A 10,465-nucleotide genomic window follows, 5' to 3' on the forward strand; every position below is an offset into this window, starting at 1 on the left:
TTCATACATGCATATATTGTATTCTGATTATTCCCTGTTCCACATTCTCTCTTACATTTTCCCCATCATTTTTATAATCCCTCCTCCCGTATGCCTCCTACTCTTCCCTAGGTTTACAACTACAGGTTTTGCTCTGTGGCCCATTTAGTTTCACTAGGGGTTATCTGTTTAACTTTTGAGTTGGAAGTGTTCATTGGAGCTTGGTAAGGTCATCGGTGGGTATACAGCTGAATGCAATGATCACTCCATTCCCTGAAACTGGCAGAAGCAAACAACTCAGAAGTGAGCAAAAGGGCCCCAGAGTTCCTCCTCCATTCATACCTGACAATTGACAGGCTCCTTCTTTCGCAGACCTAGCACAGGTGTCAACTGATACCTGAGTTCATGATTCTCATGCCGGTTTCTTATGCAGTAGATATTGTTTTATGATCCTTCTCCTTATCTTCTGGCTTTTCTCATTCTACCGCCTCTACTTCCCCAATGTTCCCTGAGCCTTAGAGGGGCTGGTACAAATGTCTTATTTAGCACTTATCTGAGCACTCATCTGTCACTTATTCTGAGTAGTAATGAGTAGTAATGAGTTTCTGCATCTCCATCATTTACTAGAAGCTGACGTTTCCCTGATCAAGGCTGTCAATGGAGTTTGCCTTAATATGTGCAGAAGGGAGCTTGATACTATGTAAGTTTTGTAAAATTTTGTAAGAGTTGTCCAAAATCAACTCCGAAGTATTTTAGAAGTACCCAGCTTAGAAATGCTTTTTGCCAACTGTCTTCCTTTGGGATATACCTGGCACTTCCTAATGATTCATCAACATCTTGGAAGGACACAAGGCTTGGGCAAAAGAGCACATATTTAATAGATGAGCTCTTCTGCTATACATGTGTCACTTATTTGCCCTAGGCCTAGGCTTATTCATCTCTATTAGTCCATTCAATTAGTCAAAGTCTAATACTTATCATTGTGCTTGGTATTGGAGTACATTGAAGTGGAGGTAAACTAAAGGAGACAGATGAGAGTTAGACAGAGTAAATAATCTGACCAGAGGCATGGCTAATATGTGCACAGCTGGAATTTGAACTCAAGGATCCAAGTTCATAATCACTGTCTGTTGCTGCTACCCTTCAAGTCCCTTAAACTCATTTCTTCCACAGCTGATCTCTCTGCATCAATATATTTGTGTATGCCTTTTTTCATTAATGACATTAGAGGGCATGAATCTATGATCCATTGGTTTGGTTGGATAAATAACAAATTTGATTTGGGGCACTTACAAAGGAAGGGTTGTTCATGTCAAGTAAATAGAAAGAACATACTTACAGAAGAAAAGTCCAAAGTGAGGCAGGATGGAAAGGAAGAAATTATGAGAACATTGGAGAGAAGCCCACTGCTCAGAGTCTGGTTTAATTAGAACCTTCTGTTAGTCTAGAATCAAGAATTCCAACACAATTAACAGCATTTGCTTAAGGCAGTCTCCTTTCTTAGACACAGATCTACAGTTTTCTTGGACTCCCACCAAAGCCAAATATATAGTAAAGAACATGTCCTAAACCACCTGTGTAATCCTAGTGGCTTCTGGTTTGCTTTTTTTTTTAAAACTAGATTATAATTCTATCAAAGGAACTTCAGGATATCCCCTATAATCTCACTCATTAAAAAGAGAAATAAAAGGAACAAAATATTTTTTTAGCTGTCCTTTGAGCTCTAGATGGAGAGGTACCAAAAGTGGCATATATGTCTACTGCTAAAACAGTTTCAAATCTCCCCAAGAAGCCCACACCTACACCTTTGTATGTATTATTCTTTCCCTGAAAATCTCTTTCTCTTAAGCAACATGCTTGAAGTCTACATTGAAAGTGTGTTTTGATGAATTGTGACACTTCAGAGAGAGCCTCACAGCCATATTTTCTAGTGGACTTTGTCCTTTCCCTGAGTATCTTTCTATTTTAAGAATGACCAGCTCTGCTTCATACTGGCTCATGATGCAATTCTCAGTGTGGAAGGCAAGGATCCAGCTGTATCTGAGCAGGGAACTCTAAAAGACTAAAGGAAATTTCCATGCTGCTGAGAGCAACAAGTGGAACTATGCCTTCATCCCTGCTACCACTGACACAAAGCATAATGGAGGTGGAGACTCCAAGATTGATTCCCAGTGAGTTTACTAAGAATGAAAACAAACAATGCTCAAAGTAAGTTAACGAAGTTATCCAGAACTCATAGCAAAACAACATCACTAGCAGTTTGGGGGGGGGGCAGAATAGTTCTTATATAAGCGTCGATGTTGAGTGCTAGGAATTGGGGTGGAGATCAGACTTGCACAGGTTGGAGTGAATGATTCAGGATACAGCCGAAAATGGAATCAGTACATCAGTTCCATTCCATTGATACAACAGTGATGTTCTGTCTGCCGGCCGACTTTAGCTAAGCACCCCATTCTCATGTCACGGAGCATGCATTTACAACCTTTGGGCCATTTCCAGTACACTTTCCATTTTACTGACTATGGGTTCATCTAACGCGGTACTCCTCCCTCCATTTTTCAGAGTTCTCTTTATTGGGTGTATTTTTTCTTCCTTCTTTGTTGGCCTCTCCATTTCCACAGCAGATGGGTTGAAATGGCAAAATAGTGGTTCCCTGCAGTTTAATCTGGACATCACCCTGAGTTCCACGCAAGCCCCAGTGGAGCTCCATATGTCCATTGTACCTGTTTTAAGTTTCCCCCTTAGAAGCCTTGTAGACTAAGCCAAAGAGTAAAACATATAAACAAACAAGCAAATGAAACAACCAAAAACAAATAAACAAAAAAAAAAACCCAAACCCTAACTTGCCCACTTCTACAGTTCTATTCAAGCAAAAGCCCTATCGTGCACACAATCTCCATTTTATTCTAATGGAAGTTCTTTGAGGTATATTTCCAAGTAATCAATACCTTTTCTATATAGAGATCTTACACTACACAGCACATTGGCAGTGGAGCACGGACTGGTACAGAAAACTTCCTATCGTAAATCTTATATCAGATAATGCAGAATACTGATGCATCTTCCAGAGTTCTGGACTGACCATTGGTACATAGAGAGTCAGTATCCCATTTTTGTACTGAAGGTTGTATTCAAAATTCCATCCCATGCCCTTGCGTTTAAGCATCATTTTATATATAGACATCTATTTTCATATGCTTACGCTCCTTTACCCTCATGAGTTTCAGAGTCATCATTCTAGCTTCTTGTTGAGTACTTCTATCTAGAAGAGATAAAGGGTACTTCATACTAAACTGTGGGTTACCAACTGACTTCTTTGTGAATGGCTAATAGTAACGAAACAAAGCAAAAAAGAAAAACAGCACACATTGGAAAGGATTCCCTTATACTAGAACCCCTGTGCACTATTGGAGATAGTGGAAAAATATCACTGTGGAAAGCAATACTAATTTTTTAAAAAGGGATTTCAAAAAAGAAAAGAAAACTAAAAAAGCAGAAGAAAAGAAATTGCCAAGAGATCCTGTGATTCTACTTTTGAGTATAAACACAGACCAAAAATTCATAAAGAAGTGATGTCTGTGTACATAACAACATTCACAAAAAAAAGAAACAACCCAGAGCCCATTGATAGACAAGTGTAGACACAAAATGTAGTCCAAAAATATAATATATGGCTTTCATCCCTAAAAAAGAAAGAATATTCTAACACATGGACAAGGAAGAAGCTTGAGGATATACTGCGAGGCGTATCAAGCCAGTGACATGAGTACAAATCCTGTGTGACCCAACTTCTTGAGGGATCTGGAGGGCAGCAATTGAATGGTGGTGTCTGCATAACAAAGGGAAACACAGAGTTATGTTTTAATGGGCATGGAGCTTTTACTTTCTAAGACGAAAAGATTTCTGGATTAGAGCACTGCTGATTGGCACATGGGAATGTGGATGGCTTTAATGTCATCTCGTATACTAAGAATGGCTTCAGAAATTACTTTGCCACAATTAAATGGCATGTGGTTTGGGAACTATTTTCAGAAATCACAATTTTGTTATGATGAAGTGGGTCTTGAATGCTGACCATTAAACACTAATTTCCTGGTATATCCATGATTTTGAGATGCTTGGTAAATGGCAGAGAGTGGGCAGGAGTCACCTTGCTTCCTTCTTTCTTGGACTTTCCATCTACACAATCTTTGTTTCCCTTTAAAGCCCTGGAGATTTAGACTGATGTGTTTCCTTTACTAAGAATAGGATATCAAGTTAGTTATAGTAAAGACTTAGTGACTTCTCTTGTGTTATTAGGGTACTTTTCAAAACTGTGGAATAAGGTTGGCCTTCCCATACTTGCCAAGTCCTTAAACTTTGTGCATGGGGACATTTCTCACATGTGGGAAAGCTGGAGGTTGACACGGGATATCTTCATCAGTCACGTTCCTACCTTATATTTTAGAGACGGTTTCTCTCTGTACCTAGAGCTCACTGCCTGTCTCTGCAGTCCTAGCTCTTTGTAATAGACACACAGCATTTTATTTTTAATTTGTGAGACAAAGCATTGTCTTTCATCATCTTCCTTTCCACCCACAAGGTCAACCCAATTTCTTTCTGGTAGAGTCACCCTTTTTACTTTTGTTCCCTCTTAATCTGTTTGTGTTTGGGTTATGGTCTATTTGGACTAGGCATCTGAAATTCTGGGTGTCCTAGAAAGCCTTTGCTCAAGTAAAACTCCAAAAGAGACTAGTCTGCTCATTTTGCAAGCTGGGGAACAGAGGCAAAGGAACCCTACTGCTTATCCTTCTAAGTCTAGGCAACAGTTTTCCCCACACACGGTACATACTTTAGAGTCATTTCCCATGTGCGTACATGAGTTATCTAGGGATCTTGATAAGATGTGCCTTCTGCCTCATCATAAGGGCTATGGTGGGGCAGGAGAGTCTGGATTTAGAACAGGCTTATACTTCCAGTCTAAAGCGACTAATGAGCCTCTAGATAGATTTCAACACTGCAGATCCACAGTATGTTCATAACTAACCCTGTTAGTTCCAAACCCTGCACTGTGGCTGTTAAAGTATCATCCATAGATTTCCTGCCTGAGATTTGTGAGCATGCTGTGAAGTAAACTTATAAGTTAAAAGTTGGAGAATTACTATGTCTTAGGTGACAGGGAAGAGAAGAGGGGCTGGCAGCTGAGCAAAGGACTATGAGAAGTCAGCAAGCTTGTGACATGTTGTGGCGAGAGGGGCTATTTTGCTAGTTAAGTATAGACATTAAGACCATAATATCTTAGGCCTAAAATGGAGACATCAGGTAATATAATTAGAAAGTCTGGCTTCTGGCCTCAACTTCAAACAAAGCTGGATTGCTTCACTGAGATGAATTAGCTGGTGTCATGTTGACTCACTCAGTGCAGTGAATCTCGCTGTGTTTGCTTCCTCGGTGGTCTGGTTTGCTTGTAATTTCTGCTGAAGGAATGTTTTGCAGATCTTGATTTAGTGAGTTTGGGGTGGAAGCCAAGAGCCCCTACCTCTGAAAGAGCTCCGGGTGATGCTGGTGGTGATGCCAAGGGCCTTGCTTCCCTCCATCTGAGGATGGGCTGAAGTAGCTAGTGAAATTGTCCTCTCCTCTGATGAGTGCCTCATCTTCATCGCCCTCCCTTGTAACTAACTGGTAGAAAGTTAGAAGCATCTATCTATGCTTTTCTCTGGTGGTATGGCAGTAGGAAGCAACTTTTCTGCTAAAATCACCTTGCTACTTCAGGACTGTAGGAGTTTAAGGCATTGGACTGAAGAAATGTCCTGGCATCAGGTTCTGTAAGGTCAGATATCCAGCTCACAAGCCGCATTCTATTTACTAAAGCAGGCAGAGATGACTCCACTTCCTGCTGCTCACTCATTGCTCTCTCCTCATAGAATAAAGAGCTTATGGGTAACTTCAGTTGCATGAGTGGACTCTGCTGAAGCCATGTCACCTTGACTAACAGTCCACCTGTCCCACACATAGGTTGCTGAGTCAGGCCAACTGTAGCTTGTGATCCATTGAGTTCTAAGTTGACTGGCAGTCCTACATTACCAAGACACTATACAGCTAGAAGATTTGTGGGCTGGAGGTGATTTAAAAATCTCTCTAGGCCTCCTTTCCTTTGCAAAATGGGTAAGATAATAGAGAGTTCCTATAGGTGTTAGCTAAGATAAAGAAGAGGAAAGCTTCAAGATCTGGCAGAGTTAGATCTCGGGCTTGCCAGCAGACAGCTCATTTTAAGATGCCTCAGAGACAAAACCATGGGCACCATGGAGAAGAGTAGGCGTGAGAAAGGCAGAAAGGGAAGACACATTTAGGGATCTCTGTTTATGGCAGCCCTTTCCTAGGTGTTTCGTTATTGTATAGCAACCTGTTTATTCTGTCATCTCTACCAACTCATGTGGCCAATTTTACTACTCTTTAATTTAGATGAGGAAATTATGACTCAGACAAGGGACATAACTTTGTCACATCATCTAAAACTGGGATTAAAAACTATAAAAGACATAAATGCATGTCTTCCATTCTAATCTCCTTGTCCTTTCCATTACTAACTTCCAAGTTAAATCTTAATCACATTATACATTTGTGAAAACTATTTTCTTTAAGAATCTTCACTACACAATAAGAAAACACTTATATCCATACAGATTTTTAGTAGAAATTTTTGTTTTTCCCTTTTGACTTAAATTTGTGGATTTCGTTTCTTTCTAGAACCAATCCATCTTCCCATGTGTGTCTTTTTCTTGCTCTCTTGCCCGCCTTTCCTCCTCTTTCCCATTTTTTCATCCTTTATTCTTTTGTTTCTTTTCTCTGTCTTTCCCCAGAACCAGATGCCTTGAGTCCCCTGTGGTTAAAACTCAAGTATAGCAAACTCAGCAAACTGAGGTTAATCTCAGTAGTTTATTTGTCCTTGAAGAAAAAGAATTCTCTTGGCAATTTTAAGACTCTTGTTGGAAAAGCATCGTAGGTATACATAGACTGTATATCTGTACTTTAATTTATTTATTGTTCAACTATGGAGGAGAATGTCTGAAGCATAAAGAAGGTCTTAGATATGGCCTCCATGTTGTTTGTGCTAAAATTTGAGGTCGTAGCTTTCTGTTTTGTCTTGTTTTTTTTTTTTTTAATCTGCAGGAAATCATGCATAGAATTCCCTTTGTCAAACCTGATTCCCCACTTTGACGGCTTCACCTGAGTACACAGACTTTTTATTTTATTTTTTTATTATTATTTTATTTTATTTCATATTTGTGGAAATGATACTTTCAGAGCCCACTTTTTTTTTAAACTTGGAAATCCAGAAGATCTGGAAGTAGATGGTATATTGATCTGAATTACTAACAAAGCTCTTCACATCTTGCATGGCTTGATTCTAGAAATCTAACTGGGGTGACAAGGGAATGAAGAAAGGGCAGATTCACTGAACACGTAACAGAAAAGCTGGGGTCGAGTGGGCTGTGCTCACTCGAATGGAACAGTACTTATGCAACATAGCACTACCCACTATGCAGCAAGTGGGCGACTCAGTGTTTGTTTTGTACAGCAGGAGAAGAAGGAGGAGGAGTAAAAATTTAAGTCCAAAAGGGAAAACAAAAATTTCTACTGAAAATCTGTATGGATATAACTATTTTCTTACTGTGTAGTGAAGATTTTTAAAGAAAATAGTTTTCACCAACCTATAATGTGATTAAAATTTAACTTGGAAGTTGGCAATGGAAAGGGAAAGGAGATTCGAATGGAAGACATGCACTTATGTCTTTTATAATTTTTAAGCCCAGTTTTAAATGATGTGACAAGGTTATGAGTCATAATTTCCTCATCTAAATTACAGAGTAGTAAAATTGGCCACATAAGTTCATAGAGGCAACAGAATAAACAGGCTGCTTTACAATAACGAAAGCCCCTAGGAAAGGCTGCAGTTAACAGAGATCCCTAAGTAAGAAGTCTTAGTAAGAGGTCTCTGTAGGGTAGTAGTCTTGGGTTTCAGCCATCCTGGACAAGGAAGTACAGCTGCTAGTTTTTACAGGTCCCAGTTGATCAGTAGTAAACATTGATACTTAGACCATTGGAAGGCTTGACCACTGACTCTTCTACTTACCTGGAAGAAGGCTCTGTCAATTCCTGTAAGTCTGAGGGACTGGTGTCTTTGACATGGCTGTATACATGTCAATATTACACATTCACCCAGGACTTCATCCACTCCTTACACATCCACTCAGGGCTTTCTTCATTCCTCACATTCACATTCATAATGGCTTAACACAATGATGGTTTATCCTTCTCTGGGCCAAATGTAGATCAACAGAGCCTTTGTTAGCATACTCTCTTATGACTTCTGCCTGAGGATATATCTATCTATTACATCTATCTATCTATCTATCTATCTATCTATCTATCTATCTATCTATCTATCTAGTAATTATATTTATGTAGGTATTTCTCAAGAGTCCAATCTGAAAACAACAATAGGATAAAATTCCAGGGGCTGGAGAGGATGCTCATGGTTAAGGGAACTTCCTGCTCTTCCGTATGATTGAAGTTTGGTTCCGAGCACCAAGGTGGTTTACAAGGGCCTATAACTCCTACTCTAGGGAATCTTCCAATCTCCACATACACCTACATACATGTGGCATGCGCTCATGCAGACAAGACACATGCATATAAATAATAAAAAACAATAAAAGTAAGTCTTTAGAAAGAGAAAATTTCAACTCCTTAGCTGGTCACACAGTCTAAGTTTGTGGAAATTCATCAAATCTTATTATTTTTTTACTCTCCTGTGTTTATGATGTGTTGAAATAAAAAAATGCTTTAAGTTGCTGGGCTACTGAAAAATAGTTTTTTTTATTAAAAGATACTATGCCTTTTAATAAGCTTTTATTATGTTTATCTATATAAGTTCATATATATGCTCGAAATTTATAAAAATAGAATTGGGAATAAATGAAATAAGTTTCTTCTTTTTAAAGCAAATTAATCATAATGAATACCGAAAGCTTTTAATGGCTGGGACGAATGCATCACCTTTGACCTCTGTCCCCTGCTCCAACTTAAATCAATCATCAGTGTGAAAAAGTAATTTCATTATCTACCGCAACATGATTTTTAATTCCAACACAAAGAAACAAAAGTTCAAATAAGATAAACTGGTTTTTATTATAAATTTATGAAAATAAAATTGACAGAGGCCCCACTGGAATGGTACAACTGAAGAAACAAATTTGAACGGAAACATAAGACCTTGTAGCAATAAAACAAGGGCCAAATCTGGAATGGACTTCAAGGAAGCAGGAATGAGACAAATTGGCTGGGTCAAAAAAAAAAAAGCAGAAATGAAATTGGCTATGAAATAATCACAGCACCTAAAGTTGATTTTGATAATTTAGAGAAGTTTGGGAGGAGGAAGGACAAGATAGCTCAAATCCTCAGGAGACTTGTGCTATGTTCTATAAAATGTTCAGATGGAAGCAGCCCTCAAATAACAAATGCAATTAAAATGATCAGATATTGATTGCATATCTATGGTCTGTGAGCATGCTCCACTGCTGACATTTCAGAGAGATGCTGGATTATAAGCCACTCAGTGATGAGTTAAAAAATATTTAATTTGGATGAGGAAACTGAGTCCCAGTGAGACTGAACAACTTGTGGAAGGCCACCAGCCTAAAAAGTAGGTGAAAGAGACACAGAAGTAGACATGCAAACATTGACTTTGCAGAAGGGAAAATTGAGGGAGAATTATGCCTTCATAGTGGTCAAGGCCAGTGCTGAGAAGCAAAGGGAAACCAAAGGAGGGATTTAAAATGAGCATTAACTTGTGTAAGTTTGTGGCAGGTTAAAAAGGGCCGTCAATCCAGTGACACTCCATTGCTCTATTCATTGAGACTGTGTGGTCTTAATGCCTTTCCCTGGAATTGAGGGTATTGGTAACTGATGGCCGAAAAAGGTTTTGGAACATGGCACAGAAGCCAGGACACACTAGTAGAAGATGATGGCACGTTGGGCTGGGTGAACAAACTAAAGATGAAGAGAGGCAAAGAGACTGAACATCTTTTGAAGGTAGTTAATTTAATATGAAGACCAAATGTATATGAAAATGTATGGCTTTAGTAGCTAGGTACTGCTAATTTCCTTATGACTGTGTTTCTTTTAGGGTGATGGTAAGATCTATAGCCTCTTTACCAGGCTATAGTTATCTCAAGAATGCCCCTCTTCACTCTCCCTGTTGTAATAGGAGTGGCGGGGCTGCATCCCCAGCACCCCAGCCGCCCGCATGGCTAGCTTTACCCAAAATAATTACATGGACACTGTATTCTTTTAAACACTGCTTGGCTCTTTAGCTCTAGCCCTTTTGTCAGCTAACACTCGCACCTGGACTAGCCCATCTCTAATAATCTGCTGTAGCCCACAAGGTGGCTTACCAGGGAGCTTCTAGCCTACGTCCATCCTGGGTCAGAGCTTCATCGCGTGT

This window comes from Microtus ochrogaster, unplaced genomic scaffold, assembly GCF_000317375.1.
Source record: "Microtus ochrogaster isolate Prairie Vole_2 unplaced genomic scaffold, MicOch1.0 UNK3, whole genome shotgun sequence".
NCBI classification, from domain to species: Eukaryota; Metazoa; Chordata; class Mammalia; order Rodentia; family Cricetidae; genus Microtus; species Microtus ochrogaster.